Below are 17,982 nucleotides of genomic sequence, written 5' to 3'. Positions count from 1 at the left end.
CCCCGTTTAAAAAACCGCAGGGATTTAAACGGGGATCCCCATTGGGTAATCGGGGAAACCCGCGGGGAAACGGGTATCCCGTTTAACATAAACGGTTATTTAAACGGGTATTGGGCCAGGTATTGGGTCAGGTATTGGGCCGAGAATCGGGCCGGGTATATATATATATTTAAATTAAATATATAATATATATTTTTTTATTTAAATTAAATTTATTAATTATATATATATAAAATAATTATTTTTAATTTTTATCGGGGCGGGTAATCGGGTAATCGGGGCGGGGATTACCAAACCCGTCCCCGTCCCCATTTAAAATAAATGGATTTTCCCCGTCCCAGTCCCCGTCCCCGTTTATCATCCCCGAATCCGACCCGTTTAATTCGGTTTTCGGTTTTTCCCGTCGGGTTCGGGTTTTTTGCCATCCCTAGTAGTGACGTGACGGTATACGGTGTTGATGTGACAATCTATGTTTCATGTTTGAGCTACTAATTTAATCAATCTGTCATGTTATTATATCATCTTGAATTGTCATATCAACACTATGAACTGTCATGTCAGCACCGTAAATTGTCACATTAATATCATAACAGTCAACAACTAAAAAACGTTGGTCAAAATGTCACAGGGTTTATTTTCTAAGTTGGAGGGCTAAATTGAGAGAAAAAATAATACTAGAGTCACATTGATTTTTATTAAAAGTATAGGGACCTTTGTTGTATTTTCCCCATTTCTTTTCAAAGATAAGAACAATGTAAACTTCCACCATAGTCCTAAAACCTGCGTCGCAAATTCTCCTCGTAAACAGAAAAGGAAAACAAAATGAGCTGCTTTTCACTAACAAGGTCAAAATCCCATTTCAATTATATATAAATTTCAACTTTTTTAATCTTTTTTTTCTGATTTTCTTCTTCTTCTTCAATTTTTCAAGCAGTGCTTGCAGTTCCTTGGGAGTTAAATCCTCTAGCTTGACAGTGCAGTTGGGGTTTCAATCTAATGAAACTAATAATCCCCTGGAGCTTTTGTTTCTTCTCCTAAAAGAACAAAAACTAAGAAGTTTTCTGTAGCTTGCTCTTCTTCTGCTACTGGTGAAGTTCATTCCATAGCTTTGCTTTTCTTTTTATTCTAGTTTTCTGGGTTTCTTATGGTTGAGTTAATTCGAAATGCGTTTTCGTTTTTCTTTTTCCTTGATTGGGCTGGTTGGTAGTTTTGTTTATAAATTATGGGTGTTTGGTGAATATGATCAAAGGTTGTAATTTAGGAGAATTTTGTTTAGAACTGAATGCATTTTGTCACAAGCTACTGTTTGTTCTGAAAATAAGACCAGGCCATAGTTGAAATGGATTAGATTCTCTTATAGCTATGTTTATAGTAGTGTAATGATTGGAGCATGGATGGGAATCGATATGCCTTGGTTTAGGATGTAAAACCACTTCAATATTCAATGGTATTATGACGATTTTTTTTAATAGATGATAATATGATTAATGGTATAGTTATAAAAGCTGTGAACTTCCATGGTATTCAGTTCGAGATCCTTCTCTGTAACCTGTACGAATTTGACTAATTATTCCACCTTGCTAGTGGAAAAGTCATTTTTTAGTGTTGTTGTTGGTATATCCAGAATGGCAAGAACATTCTTGTCTTTGGACTTTAAAGATGTTATCATCTTATGCTCCGTCTCCATTCATCTGGTTTTTAGATCCATTGTTGGTTAAAGCTGCAAGAGGGGATCCTGTAAGTCGACCTCCTGCATGGATGATGCGCCAGGCAGGAAGGTATATGGCTGTTTACAGAAAGCTTGCAGAGAAACATCCATCCTTCAGAGAGAGGTCCGAGACAACTGATCTCATTGTGGAAATTTCTTTGCAGCCTTGGGAAGCTTTCCGCCCTGATGGAGTGATAATTTTCTCTGATATACTCACTCCACTGCCTGCATTTGGTGTCCCGTTTGACATTGAAGAAGTTAGGGGTCCCGTCATTCAGTCACCGATTCACTCCGAGGATTGCTTGAAGGCATTGCATCCTATTGACTTGGAGAAACTACATTTTGTTGGGGGTCCCTTAAGATTTTGCGCCAGGAGGTTATTTTCCGTTTTAATAGTATGCATTATATAAAATGTCTTGTTAATTTTCTAAAAATTTCTTTTTCTTTTCCTTATATAAGTTCTTTTTTGTGTAGGTTGGAGATCACGCAGCGGTGCTGGGCTTTGTCGGAGCTCCTTGGACAATTGCCACATATATAGTAGAGGGAGGTACAACCCGCACTTACACAAACATAAAGAGTATGTGCCACACAGCACCAAATTTACTGAGGGCCCTTCTTTCTCATTTAACAAAGGCGATAGCTGAATACATTATTTACCAAGTGGAGTCTGGAGCACACTGCATACAAATATTCGATTCATGGGGTGGCCAGCTACCACCTGATATGTGGGAGAAATGGTCAAAGACTTACATAACAGAGGTAATTTGGAACTTAGTTGATTGGAGAAAGCATCATTGTATTGCCTTACTGAATAATTCTCGCCTCGTTTCTTAGAAATTCCCCAGCTATTTTTTTGTCTTAAAGCTAATTAAGCCACGCATGATACTTGAGGCTCTATTTGATTGCTGTCTTTCTACTTCCTGAAGAATTGGTATAAGGTGACGGCAAACTATAAGAAACAAAATCATATTTCATTAATATGAGTGAATGGCTAAAATGTAAAACTAATCAAGTATATTATTCGATATAAAACCGGAAGGCTGAATGTCGTCTTCATCGAAAGTTTAAATTGTAAGTCTTTTACTTCTTCAAGAGATTGTTTGGTTTGAACCTGAACATTTATTTGGCTAAAAGCAGCCATCTAGCAAGCCATATAAGGTTATGAATTTGAAAATTCATTTATTTTAAGGAAGAGCTCCGCTTTTTATAAATATATAGAAAAAGTAGACAGAAACATTAGGCGAGCCTCTTCTATTACCAGTTACTACCTGCAATCGACTCCTATTAAGTGGCTTGAGAGTATTTTCCTGGGATTACATGTTTCTATACCTTCTAATGTCTCTCTTTTGGGTTCTTGAAATTTGCAGATTGTGAGCATAGTACGGAAAAGATGCCCTAAAACACCCCTTGTTCTCTACATTAATGGAAACGGTGGCCTCCTTGAGCGCATGAAAGGAACTGGGGTTGATGTGATTGGACTCGACTGGACAGTGGATATGGCTGACGGAAGGAAGCGGTTGGGTAGTGATATCGGTGTGCAGGGAAATGTCGACCCTGCTTACCTGTTTGCCCCACTTCCTGCAGTGACACAGGAAATTCAAAGGTTTGCTGTATCATTCGAACTTTGTGTTTGAATTTTAGTTTATCTATATTCGAATGTGGATTCTTGTTTCATAGGTTGCTAATATTGTTATGGACACACACACACACACAAAGGTCACTTGATTAATATAAGATGGTGTATTCAAAGGCATTAGAAAGGCAATGTTAGAATATCAGTCACAATGATAAAGATGCATAAGCTTTTCGATCTCGAAGTTCCGTTTCTGTGTTATACATAACTTAAACCATGCTTCTAACCGGTGCATTCTATTTTCCAGGGTCGTTAAGTGCGCAGGACCACACAGGCACATCCTTAATTTGGGTCACGGCGTTCTTGTCGGGACTCCCGAAGAAGCCGTGGCACATTTCTTCGATGTCACGAAAAGCTTGAAGTACGACAGTTCTTCGCAAAATCAAGCCATGGAGGAATCTAAATTGTTAGTTTGAGAACATTATGGTTTGGCGGAATCCTGAGATTTTTTTTCCTATAAACTGTCCTTTGATGCTTTAATTCAATTCTTATTCCTGCATCACAACCTCATAATGTGCATTATTTTAGAGGGTTTAATTAAAATTTTCAATTACTCGACTTTCTTCACACTTATTTTGATCACTAAAGTTTAAAAGTTTTCAATTACTCACAGAATTTTCGAGGCGACGTTATGATTGGACATTCTCCTTTTAAAATTTGCGAAAATTTTTCTTTATTTTTATGGAAATATTTTAGTTTTGAATTTTCGTTAATTTTTCGAAGATGAAACATTTCCCATCTGTGGTGACTCAATCCATAATTTAGGGTAAATTATACATTTAATATTTAAACTATCAATTTTGATTCGTTTTAGTACTTAAATTTTTAATTTTTTCAAAATCGTATCTAAAGTTTAATTTTTGTTTCATTTTATTATCATTGTAAAAAACTTTAGTTTTTGTTTCATTTTAGTATTTCTGTTCAAAATTTAACGTTAATTTTAGAAAGATTGAAAGTTTAGGTACTAGAACGATCAAAACTGATAGTTTAGGTACTAAACGTGTTAAGTTTTAACTGCATGATACTAAAATGAATAAAACTAAATGTTAGGTATGATTTTAAAAAATTAGAAATATAGATAGTAAAACGTACAAAAACTGATAGTTTAGCCACTAAATGCATAGTTTACCCAATAATTTAATTACAGTCTTCTAAATCGAAAAAAAGACTTCGCCTTTAGAGCCATTTTCTAAAAGTTAAATTGTGATCACTCCTATGAAGGATTGGTGGATCGAGCTGGTACCACAATTGTGTACTGTAATCATGTCGGTCGCTTGGTCGATCGGCAAACCTCGGGTTGATACCGGCTCCGTTGCGGTGGCAGAAGCCTCAGCTATATCCGAGAAGCTTTGCTTTCTTACCTAAAAACGATGTTGAAATAAGTAAAAACAGACGTACAATTTTTTTTTATATTAGAGACGAGTTTATACGACATGACAATCATTTTTCTTCATGGAATCAGCTATCTAATCCCTTGTCCATCACAGTGATTGGATTATTATTTGAAAACCTGCTACAACTTTAAGAACCCTTGAAACAACACCTGCCATGCGGGTCTTTAAGAGAGAGAAAAAGAGTGGCAATTGCATTTATACCCTCTTCGTTTAAGGTTACATACAAATGGTTTTAGGGTCTTTCAACTTGCTTCCACAACAAGACAATGCTAAAGGCTGAAATGCATCCTTTCATCTTTAAACACTACTGCCTATGCATAATCATTTTAGGTGTGAATTCCGTTTTATCGTGCTATTGAAATAAACAAAAATCGAAAAGATGATTCGACAAGATCTTTTATAAATCTTTTAATGATTATATTATAAAATAAATATCTTTTGAATAGACATTATTTGAAAAAGTGGATCGTTAAAATAAAAAGAATTTTTACTGGTCAAATCATATCTTTCTTGTCTGTTGTATCTTAAAGAGAATCTAAAGGTGATATCGAAATAATACAAACTTCTTAATAATAATAATTTCAAATCCAAATCTAACTGTTCAAATAATCCAATCTAAACTAATTGAAAAGAATTTTAGGAATCATGTACCTCTATCAATGCATATTTTCTTGCTCTCAAACTATAATTAACCTATATGATGATTGCCCATTAGCCTCCAATAATTCCATATACATATTTGCATTTATCTAAAACTTAAATGATGCAAATTATCTGCTTCATGCCATTGAAACATGTATGCATACAAGCAAAATGCAAACAGAAAAGAGAAAACTCCTCATTTTGATGTAGGCTAATATTAAAAGAATCAAATGTGCCTCCTCCATCTGATATATATAATGTTTCATTTGTCATCTCCCTAGTACAATCTGATAGACATCCAATGTTAGTGCTGTTATACTATCTAGGGAAGGAATGGCTAAAAAGGATATCATTTCAAAGTCTAGAAGACTGATTAGGTATACATCAGAAGAGATGATATCGAACATATTCGAGATTCGAATCTTGAAGTCTATGAAAGAGAAGATAAGTAATGGGACAACTCTATGTAGCTATACTTTCAATACTCTCAAACTTTGAGATTTTGGCCCCTCAAAGCATATCAGCCTCTCCTGGTTCAAGCGTTCAGTCTGAACTTTTCTCAACAATTTCCAGATACCTTATCAACCTTTATTGGCTTGAATCTTTACTTTGCTTATATGTTCCTACTTTGATAATTGTACAGTATATTCTCAATGCCCCACCTTTTCATTTCAAGTTTGCTTCTAAAGGGGATCATGATGTTTGCTATAATTAATTCCAAACCAAGTATTTTTTTTTGAATTTTGGAATTATTCTTATATATGAATTTCCTCTTATTCAATCTATCCATATATTCAATCTCTTAAAGAGTAGGACAAGCATTACAAAAACTACTTGAACTAAGCTTGATTAGGGATAAGGTTATTGTGTTCAAAATATCAGAAAATTTGGCCATTTTTCACTAGAAGTTAACAAGAATTGCAGATATACTAGCTGGTTAGAGGACTTGGAAATAGTGGGAATTAGGAGAAATTTTATCCTTGAGTGGAAGAAGGAAAGTTAATGACAGTAATTACTAGCTCATGTAAATTTTTTTATTAACCCTGAAGAGGATCCAATGACGTTACTGTACAAATCAAAAGAACATTATGAAGATGTGGGACAAGATAAATTTAAGTGGGAATGAAAATATATATATGAAATAGGAAAATATATAAAAAGGGGGTTTCCTTATATTATTACGACTGTCATTACGCCTAAAATCCTAATATTCAAATATCTGTAATTGTATTATAATATATGACATAACTAGAGATATACAAACAGACAAAGATGATAATATGATATACAAAGGTCCTAGAGAGCCAACTAATTTACATGTAATAATTTTGATGTACTATCTTCCTAGTCCTAGATGTTGAAGAAGATCCCATATATTAGTTTACAAATTATAAAAAAAATAGAACAGTTGAAGTATGAAATTATCAAAGTCGTTTTTATAATCAATATACTATACATATACCTGGAGAATAACAGTTCATGAAGCATGCTTAATTGCATTTGACAAAATACTAATTAACTAACTTGAAATATAAAATAAAAAGAAGAAGAAACACAAAGCAACTTACCCTCTTCAAATCCAGTTTATATCCATATATATTTTACCAGTTTATATCCTATTATTTTTATATATTGTCCCATTTCCCGCTTTGATTCTCATTTAAAACAATAAACACAGTGCTGATATCTAGCCATCTACCTGTATCTTGATCCAAGGAGGAATGATTTCTGAATTCCCAGTAAGAATGTGGAACTTTAGCAAGATGGTGTAGAACTAGTAAGCAAACTGATTCAGCTCTTGCAATTCTATTTTAGGACCTGAAATATGATTTAATCATGTGATCAGTGAACTTGAAATCTGGGGTTCTTGATGAGATGATTCTAAAGGATACGGTGTGTGAAATTTGTTAATGATTTTGGCATAATTATGATGTTTTTTGCATGATCATGTTGCTTGGACACTAATATTAGCTGCAAAGCATTTGTGGGTTATATAAAATAGGGGTAAACAATTACACTTTTCTGATATAGACAAAGAAGATCTGATTCTCTTGCCTTGATTGCAAATAGAATTATAACCCAAAAAAGGACATTCATTTAATGGCAGTTAAATCAAATCATTAAAAAAGTTATTATTTTTATTATTGTATTATTATAAATCTAATGAAATCCGGTATATCTTAATCTATTATATGTAGGATATCTTAGTAGATAGGTTATGTTATCTGCAGCAAAAGAACAAAGACAATGAACAAGTTTTTTGGGTTTATCTACTGTCCTGGTGATGATCTTGAAGTTCAATCATGATATTTTCTTAAAATTATAAAGGGACATATATATATATTAAAGTGTTATGGCCATTAACGGCGAGCACAATGAGTGCAGAATCCTGAAAGAGCAAGGACTCACTAAGAGATTACTGAGATTTTGCATGTGAGAGAGAGAAAATGAACGGGAAGAGCAAGAAGAAGAGCTTTGTATGTGTTCATAGAAAATTCATGTTTGTTATTGATATTAAGGTACTGTTATTCTGTTTTGTCTTTCTTGAAGTTAACAAAGTTACAAATTAGGGTTTGAAGCTCTAGGGTTTTTCATCCATGGGAGAAATGTTTTGGCATAAATGTATAAGTTCTAAACAGGGCTTCGGGTATTAAGAAATTGTTCTTTCTTTTCAGTAATTTTCTTCATACAGGTAATTTTCTTAAAGTAATCAACCGACAGTTAAGGCTTACTTAATCTATAATCATAGTAAAATTCAATTATTTTCTTGTATTTTGGATAGCAGATCTTATACTATTAGCTAGGACTATTAATGAAGGAAAATAATAAATTAATTACCATAAGAGAATCAAGGTTGCTGAATTGGGAAGCTTGACTAACTCATTAGCCTTCAATGGATTCCTCTTCTTCTTTTTCTTCTTATAAGGAATTCCCCGAGCTTTAGCCTGGGAATCCCTCACTTCACGAAGGTAAATCCTTATAGCACCGCTGCAAAAGGGTTGGTCTCGAGCAACCGCCATTCTCCTCGTACGCGGCCCGGAGCCGACCAATGAGAGTCGAGTACCCCAAGCTTGTCTAAGCGGGCATGTGCACGGCCCGGGCGGTTCCGGTTGCCCAAAGAACACACCTTGTAAGTGCACCTTAGTCTTGCCGAACTGATCGAGTAATGAAGGAATTCGAGGACATGGTTAGCGTTACACTGCGAAAGCGCAACCATGGCCTTTGGTTCCTTAAGTAGTGACCGAAAGTGTTCCAATCCCTTCGCTTCTGCGACTCGTATCGGCTCAACGGAGGCGGATTCTGCTGATCACCAACACCAGCCACCAACAGCAGTACCAGCAACAGCAGCTGGTATTGAAGAGCCTTCAGCTACTTCCTTCCCTTTGTTGATTGACATCATTGTGTTTGCCTAATCAAAGAAGAACAAATTTGCAGAGATGATAGAGGAAGATGAAGATCACATCAACGGGGAGCTAAATCGAGGGGGACAAGCAATGGGGCCTATGAAGTGCTTTAGTTCTTCTCTTTCTAGCTATCACATTATTCTCTTTAATCGTAATTAGCATCAACTATACTTTTTTTCTATTATTTATAATTATGCTTCCATCATCCAAGCAATCATTATAGCTACATTAGTCTAATACCACTAAGTTTTACCATTTCTCACCTGGTTTTCTTTTTTACTGTCAATTAAAAGCTAGTTTGAGTGACTTGATATACTGCTGCAGAGTGCAGATCAGTCGGATACCTTGTGCTGCAAGGTCATGGTCATATCATGTGTTTTAATATTTAAAAAATGATACAATATTTAATTTAAAAAAAACTATTTAACTCTATTTTAGATGATAAATAAAATTATTTTAATAAACTTTTTTCTTAATTAATGTTACCTTATTAACTATATAAATACTCTGTTTAGGTATCTATAAATTAATAAATAAACTAATGCTCTTTAATCCATGTTGAATTTGAGGAATATTGGCAGCCCTTATTAACTATAGGGTTAAGTCCTTATCAATTCATTTAAGATAACTTTAATTATTAGAATTTTGACAACCATTGTTCCATTTATTTTCTTATCTTTTATCAACTTTTCTTTAAAATAAATCGTTAAATTTATGTAATAAAATAAATTGAACTGAAAGAATCGTATTTATAAAAAAAATCTCAATACATTTGATGTAGATTAATCCAACCAGATATTAAACGGACGAATATGAATAATTGATAAATACAAGATTGAAAAACTCAAAAATTTTCACCTCCTTGTTTCCAACACTTTGGTTTTGACTCTGGTTGATGGGATAGGCACAAAATTACAGTATATCTTGTGGACGAGCTGGTTGACCCTTGAGATGATTTTCCCATATATTATAATGAGCAGTGATGGAGATACAAATCCAATACAAAACGCCATGAACGCCCATGAGAGGGCTGAGCCTTCGCCACGTTTCGGAGCTTCAATGGAGGAATTCATGGTGTTCCGAGAATTGAGCTGTTACTGCAACAATTTCTCTTTGAACATGGAAGTCACTAGCCATCATTATATGGCCATTGCACCACCATCAACACTTCCCACCGCTGTTAATGCATTATATATATATATATTTACGTAAGTGGCATATTTGTTGAATCACTGTTGTTAATTTTTCAACGAATTCAATTCTTATATAATATACATTGAAATATTATTAGATCTATTGAGAATTATTCCTCTACAACTGAAAATTCATTACAGCAAATTCTCTTGCATGTTTTCAAATAGTTAACAAATTTATAGTAACAAATTCTTTCAAAATTCAACAGCCCGAATCATAACTCATGCTACTATTTGTTAGGAATTTGGGGGTAAAAAATACATAAAATAAGATATATACAAGAACAAGATTTAATGTGGTTTAACTTTGCCTATTTCTACGGACGAGATAAACAATAATCTATATAAACGTAGAGAACGCGAAGAGCACAAATAAATGATATTACATGTATCACAAAACACTCTTCCAACATTCTTACAAAACTATATTTACAACATAAACCTCAAAAATTACACGGATCCCAAAACAAATTACATCTCGCTATTTATATAATCTAATACTTGTCACTAAGAATTCTTATTCTATAAGAATTCTTGCTTAAAATAAATATTTACTTTATTAAATAAACCTAATTACCAAGTAATCTTTAACCAATAAAATTATAATAAAATCTAACTTAATTAAATTATAATTTAGGTCAAAATATAACAATTATGCTAAGATGCAAATTTAGATTCATGTGACGTTTGTAACACCCTAATTAGATCCGACCCGAAATTCAGATTATTAGAATGTCACACGGAACCATCCAAGTGGATAATATTTTTAAAGCATTTGACCAAATTAATATTCGATATAATATAAATACTAAAATAATATACGTTTACAAAATAAGTAATTAAAATATAGGGAACTTCCAACATCAGTCTCCAAAATACACGAGTACAAATAGAGTTTAACACTTAAATAAATATCTAGGGCCTATGACAGTATACTCTAATAAAAGATCGAGTCTGGAATTCCTAGAATCCGACGATGAGCTACTCGACTGACATTGAAGAACCTGCGCACGGAAATGCATTTTATACGCTGAGCTCACAAGCTCAGTGCCACACAAATAACCCTACTTTACTACAGCATCCAACATATAAAGCATGCTACAAGTATTGTTATGACCATTTGCATACACTATCACGACAATAAAAGTAGCATCAGGGTGTAGCTTGGGGTCACTTAGCATCACAGAACTCACGCCCTTCTTTCCTTACTAAAGAACCTTAGGTGAGACCTAGGTCACAAAACATTAGTGTCTCCTTATTCTTTAAGTTAGGTACAAATCACATAGCATCAAAACCTCGCCTGGCTAGTCTACTCCTCTAGAGTACTTGGGATACTGGTCACTTAGCATCAACACACACCCAACTAGCATTTAAGTGCACCAGCACTGGATTGGATATATCCAGATAATCCCTTACTCAACTATCAATGTCGTACACAAGTAACCTGGATGTCCTTAGTGTTTCCCGACTGTCAAACAAGGCATAAGTCTTATGGAGTCTTACATCTTTAAGATCTTATGTTATCACACAATTCATTAAGATTTCCACTTGTAAGCTTATTAAAAGGTTTCACCCCACCAAACCCCTTGATTTCGTCCTTATCCAAGCTAGACTTACAGCCTAACATTTCACAATGGTACCAATACTCCTAATTGGGTATTGGTACTCCCCTCCTATGGCATCGATACCTCCCCGAATATCGGTACTAAAATTGTATTCGATATTTTGGAAATTACCTTGGTATCGATACCCCTATTAGGAGTATCGATACTCTACCTTGATATCAATACTCCTATAAGTACTGATACCAAAATAGCTTACTGGAATCTTATCAAGCTCACGAGTACTGATACTTTTCCCTTAGTACCAATACCTACTGAGTAGTATCGATACTTCTTGGGGTATCGATACTCACCTCACAAAACTCTTTGAATATTTTCATTTTACGACGGGCAGTATCAATACTATTCTTCTATTACCGATACCCTAAGCCAAAAAGACTCTATTCTTATCTAAACCTTTCCAAAACCCTTTTAAAGTCCCAAGACCCCCCAAATGGTGTTTAAAGCCCCAAATGCATCCAAATCCTTCATAGACTCATAGAGGCACCAAAACTACACATGCTAGTCTACAAGCAGTAAGGAAAGGTTAGAAGTTTGTTACCTTACACCTAGGAGCAGAAGAATCAACCCAAGTCTCACCCAAGCACCTCTTTCTCTTTTCCCTTCACCTTAGAGCTTTCACTCACTTCTCTCACTAGGATAATCAATGGAAATGAGTTGTTGACTCAAATAAGAGCTTAAGAAGGTAAGAATGTGCTTTCTAAACATTAAACGAACTAGAATCACTCCAAGGCTTTCAAAACCCAAAACCCCACTAAACCTCTTCCATGGCTTTTATAACCATTGTAGAGATGGAGGGCTTAAAATGAAGCTCTAAGAGAAGAGATTACTCCACTTACCTTCTTCGATTCAGCAAGGAAATCTTTTCCTACAAAGTTATCATCTTGGCTTGAGATGGAAAAGATAATAGAATGAGTTTGAAAAGAGAAAGAAGACAAGTATAAAGGGGACATGGTCCCAATGTGGTGACATAGTCTCATTTAATGGGTTTCGTCCTTTATAAAATTGGTGGGGAAAATAACAACTTTAGTCCTCCCTAAACAAACCCAAATCAAAATGCTTCTTTTTTGTTCCATAATGGGCTCAACCCAAGTCCAACCCAATCCATAATTGGACAAGTGCATCTCACAAGCTTATTGGGTTTATATAGTCCTCTCTCGGGTTAACCCGAAACTCCTAACCTGAAAATTGGGACATTACAATGTTTAAATCTCTTATATTTTTAATATTATAATGAATTATTTTCATATGTTCGTGGCTTTTCCCTTTTAAATTTATTATCGTAAATCTTAATATTTTTATTTTCCAATCATGGTTGGTTTGTTCGTTGTTTGTCTTCTTAATTATTATAACGATAATAATGGAGTAAAAGAGTATGGTTTTATGTCAGATGCGTGAATTATTAAGAAGTTATATGAGGAATGTAGAGGATATAAAATTATAAAATTTCATACATGTAAAATTAAATCATTAATAAAAAATATATAAAGAAAACACTTAAAATATATGAAAATTGAAGATTTACATGGATGCAACCCCCGCCCCGAACACCAACTCAATCCATCTCGTATAAACATACAGAATAAGAGTAAATAAAACGAAAAAAATGGAGAAATGAATACTTCTAATAAAGAGATACAATTGAATTGGGAATTTTTTTGTCAATTAGTAAATCTAAATTCAATTATTCATAATGCATCAAACAATTATGCAAAGAAGATATATATATAGCATTTCACAACACACACAAAATGTTTAAATCGACAAAATCACAAAAACAAAATGTAATATTTCTTCACCAAAAAGTTTCCTAGAGGTTGAAATCAACCTTGACCTAATTTGGAAAGGTAATACAAATTTACAAATATAAAATGCAGGCCCGTGCCGTTGTCGTTTTAAGGTTTTTTTTTTTACTATTGCTCTTCTAGTTTTAAGGTTTTGTCTTGTTTAATTTGAACCGACCTGTATCGTAAACTTGGTTTTGGTGGACAATTCTCTCAGTAGAATTTTTTTGCATATATAAAAACTTGAACTTGAAACCTTACTCAAGTGATACTAAACTACTTATCAATTGAACCAACTTCTATTGATAATTGTTGATTAAGTTAATTTCACTACATTCACATGTTTGAAAAAATGCACACTTCTTAAAATGTAAAACGCGTTGATTTTTAGACTTATTAAAGATGGCTTTCAATAAACTATTCATCTCCATGGGAAACTCGTTTTCTCATATTTAAATGTGATCAGATAAATCCAATTTTAAATTTTCGGTGATAAGAATCAAAATGAGGGGAAAATTAGAGAAAATGGTTAAAAGAATTTAGGAAAATATGAATCTTAAGAAATTATTTATAGGATTTTAACCCATCTTAAGAATATAAAATAAAGGTAAAACGGTAACTTTTGCTTCTGTAATATACCTAATTTATTATTTTCGTCTCTATCATATTTTCGCATCAATTTGTCTTTCGAAGTTGCTCGATTGCATCAATGTTTAAAATATTTACTATTATTTAAGGTTTTAAGCTAGGGTTTAGGGTTTAGAGCTTATACTTTAGAGGTTATAGGGTTATAGTTTAGCGTTTAGAATTTATGATTTTAAGTTAGGGATAAAGTATAGAATGATGCAACTAAATTACTTTGAGAGCTAAATTTATGTGAAAAATTCGATAGGGACGAAAATAATGAATTGAGTCTACTAGAGGGATAAAGATGACCCTTAAGCCTAAAATAAAAAAGGAAAATAACATGTAGGACACATGGATTAAATCACAAGAATAAACATGTTATAAATCAGATAAAAAACAATACTTCAAGAATATGAGAAAAGAAAGAAACCAAAACAAGATGATGGCTATCTAGATTTAAATCAAAAGAAAATTAAATGAAAAGATAAGAATAAGAGAGACACGAACTTAGAACTAGTTTGACATTACTTTTGAAAAGCGACTTTTAAAAGCTTTATAGAAACAAACTTTTAAAAGTTTTATTCATAAGTTTAACTATTTGAGATTGTTGTTAAGAAGTTATTAAATATACATTATAGATACTAAGTTGTAAATTAAAAATATAACATTTAAATTATATTTACACTTATATATGAATTATATAAACTATAATAAATTCAAAAAAATATTTTATATACGAATTATATCAATATAAACTATAATAAAATATAAAAGATACAAATAAAAAATATAATTATAATGAAACTATATTTTATATAACTCACTATTAATATTTTTAATATATAAATCATGAATTTTATTTATTTTTAAATAATTAAAATAAATTATTAAAAGTAATAAATTATTTTTTAAGGATGTTTGTATTTAGGAGTGTTCAAAATTCGGTTTTAACCGAATTAACCGACCGAACCAAATTAGTTCGGTTAATTCGGTCGGCCCGAATTAATTCGGTCGGGGAACGGTTAAGGATTTTTTTGGAATTCGGTTAACGGTTAATTCGGTTCGAAATCGGTTAATTAACCGAATTAACCTTTAAATATAATTATATTAAGAGGCCCAATCCATTTAAAATCCATTTAAAACCCAAATCAATATTAATTAATTAAAATAATATCAAAACTAAATACAAAATGTTTGAATCAAATTAATTAGATATTATTTATAATTAGATATTATTTAAATTAATTATAAATTGTTTTTTTAATTAAAAAAATATTAAATTCTAAAATTCTAAAAAAATTCGGTTAATTCGAAAATTAACCGAATTAACCAAAATTTATTCAGTTTGGTTAATATTTTCGAAAAAAAGTTCGGTTCGGTTAACGGTTAAAGAAAAAAAAAGTTCGGTTAATTCGAAAATAGTAGTTCGGTCGGTTCGGCCACCGAATTAACCGAATGAACACCCCTATTTGTATTAAGTTATTAAAATAAAATGAAAATATATAATTGAGTAGAACACATGCAATGGTAAGGGTAAAAATTATAAATTTGATTCTAAACATAAAGGTAGAATGAAAAAACTATGAAGCCTAATTTTTACGGTTGGTTTAAAACCACCGTTTCTACCATATTTTTTTCAGTTTTCATCCATTTAACGTTAGTTTTACGGTTAAAACGAACTTTTTGAACTAAAAGTACTCAAATGTAAAATCTAAAAGTCTCGTACTTGTAGTAGGTCAAACTCAAAAGTACCCATATTCAAATTTAGTCGAATCCAACACCTCCTCACGTATTGGTATTCCTCCAGAGAGAAGCCAATTAATTACATTTTAAATCGATTATTAGCCCTACTTGAGGGGTATTAAAAGCCATAATGATCAAGGATTAGCATCTTTGGCTTTTGTTCAAGACTGGGAATGAAGAAGCACGTGATGTGTCTCGTTGGCTTCTTGCTTGAGGATTGTGACAGTTGCGAGTTCAATCTTTAATTTGAATCTTAATTTGAATAATTAATTTTTCTCTTAGCTTTATATTTGATTTGAAATTTTCAATTCCTATTATTTTATTTACTTAAAATAGTACATCAATATTTAATCAGCTTCATGGTTTAGCTTACACCTCGAAGAATGTGATATATATATATATATATGGTTAGAATATACATAAAATACTTAGTTTTACATTTTTTTAAGATCGTTGGATGAGGAAAAATAAAATGTTACGATTAAATCTTTATTTTTTTCCAATCAATATCTTCTCATTTTCTACTATTAATCTCATACTTTGATTTTCTCTCATTCAATGATACTAAAAGGGTGTAAAACTAAAAAGTTTTACATGTAATTAGATCATAGTCCATATATATATAAATCAGTAAATATTAAAGGGTAAACTACACTAATGATCACTAATGTTTGAGTAAAAAAAAAGTCTCCACTAAAGTTTCAAAAATAACAAATCGGTCATTAAAGTTATTGATTTGTAACAAAATGGTCACTCCACCGTCATCTCCGTTAAATTGATGATGTGACAAGGTTAAAAAAATGTTAATATTTCACTTTGCCCCTAAACTACTGCTAAAATATCAAATAGGTCATTGAACAATGATTTTATATCTAATTTATCCCCAAAAGTTTTCTAATTTCCATTTTTTTTCCAAACACCCTATTACCTTCACTATATTTGAACCATGTTTCTTACAAAATGAAAAACACACAATTAGGAGTACATTCCTTGGTAAAGAAATACTAAGGAAAGTGCTCCTAATTGTTTAGGTGTGTTTTTCATTTTGTAAGGAACCTGGTTCGAATATAATGAAGGTGGTGAATTGTTTGAAAAAAAATTATAAAAATTGGAAAGCTTTTTGGGGTAAACTAAATATAAATCCATTGTTCAATGACCTATTTGATGTTTTAGTAGTAATTTGGGGGTAAAATAAAATATTAACATTTTTGTTAATGTTGCCACATCATCATTTAATGGGATGGTGGTAGAGTGATCATTTTTGTTACAAATCGATAACATTAGTGATCATTTTGTTACAAATCAATAATATTAGTGACCGATTTATTACTTTTAAAATTTTAGTGAAAAAATAAAAAATTAGTCAAATATTAGTGACCATTGATTTAGTTTACCCAATATTAAATTACATTTTTATGTTTAATTCTGATTACACTCTAATTGTAAATTAAACATCAAAACTTATAGATAATCAACCCTTATTCGTAATTCAATTTGTTCCCTTCACAAACATCATGATTTCGAATTCATAATTTTGTTTAAATAATATAATATCATCTCGGTTGATCAACTAATTGTTAATATATTTATAATTAAAATTTGATACTAAATATATAATTTTTTTTAAATATTTAGCTTCGCACGATACACTAGTTCATGTAATGAATCGCTCATAGAAATTTTTTGAATAACCGTGATGAGCAACTTGAAAGAAAATCCGATTTTGGACAAGAAAATAATTGAGAAGCATTCTCTTTGTCAAACATATATAAATACATCCATATATTATATATTTGTTTATTTACACATTGAGGTCCATAATTTTTTTATTAAGATAAGGTAATTACAAGTAGTATCTGTTCTATATACTATCAACCATTTGAGAATGAATATTCAATCACCCTGCTATGGTTGCTGCTACTCAAACTCTTGACCTCTTCAAACAACAACCGTTTAGTGCGATAATGTACCAGATTCTTTAAGTAAGATTAGATATTTGAATCTTGAGATTGTGAGTATAGGAAACCAGATTAAAAGGATCACCCTATATAAAACTTTATAATATTGAATCCAAATTAGTTGGTAATTTTAAATAATTCAATTTTGTTGAAGAAACACAAAATTTTAATCAACTCAATTAGATTAGCATCTTAACCAAATTTACCCAAGAAAACTTTTAACAAATTCTATTGGAATAAACTCAAATCTTCTAGCCCATTGAAATATTAAATA

The 17,982-nt window shown here is 32.1% G+C and overlaps 1 pseudogene; it reads left to right on the top strand.

Annotated features, from left to right (window-relative positions):
• The first annotated feature begins 741 nt into the window (after positions 1–741).
• Positions 742–3,897, top strand: LOC120123816 (annotated as a pseudogene).
• Positions 3,898–17,982: the final 14,085 nt, after the last annotated feature.

Source organism: Hibiscus syriacus, unplaced genomic scaffold (genome assembly GCF_006381635.1).
Source record: "Hibiscus syriacus cultivar Baekdansim isolate YM2019G1 unplaced genomic scaffold, ASM638163v2 tig00110403_pilon, whole genome shotgun sequence".
NCBI lineage: Eukaryota > Viridiplantae > Streptophyta > Magnoliopsida > Malvales > Malvaceae > Hibiscus > Hibiscus syriacus.
This window is presented reverse-complemented; position numbering and strand designations above follow the sequence as displayed.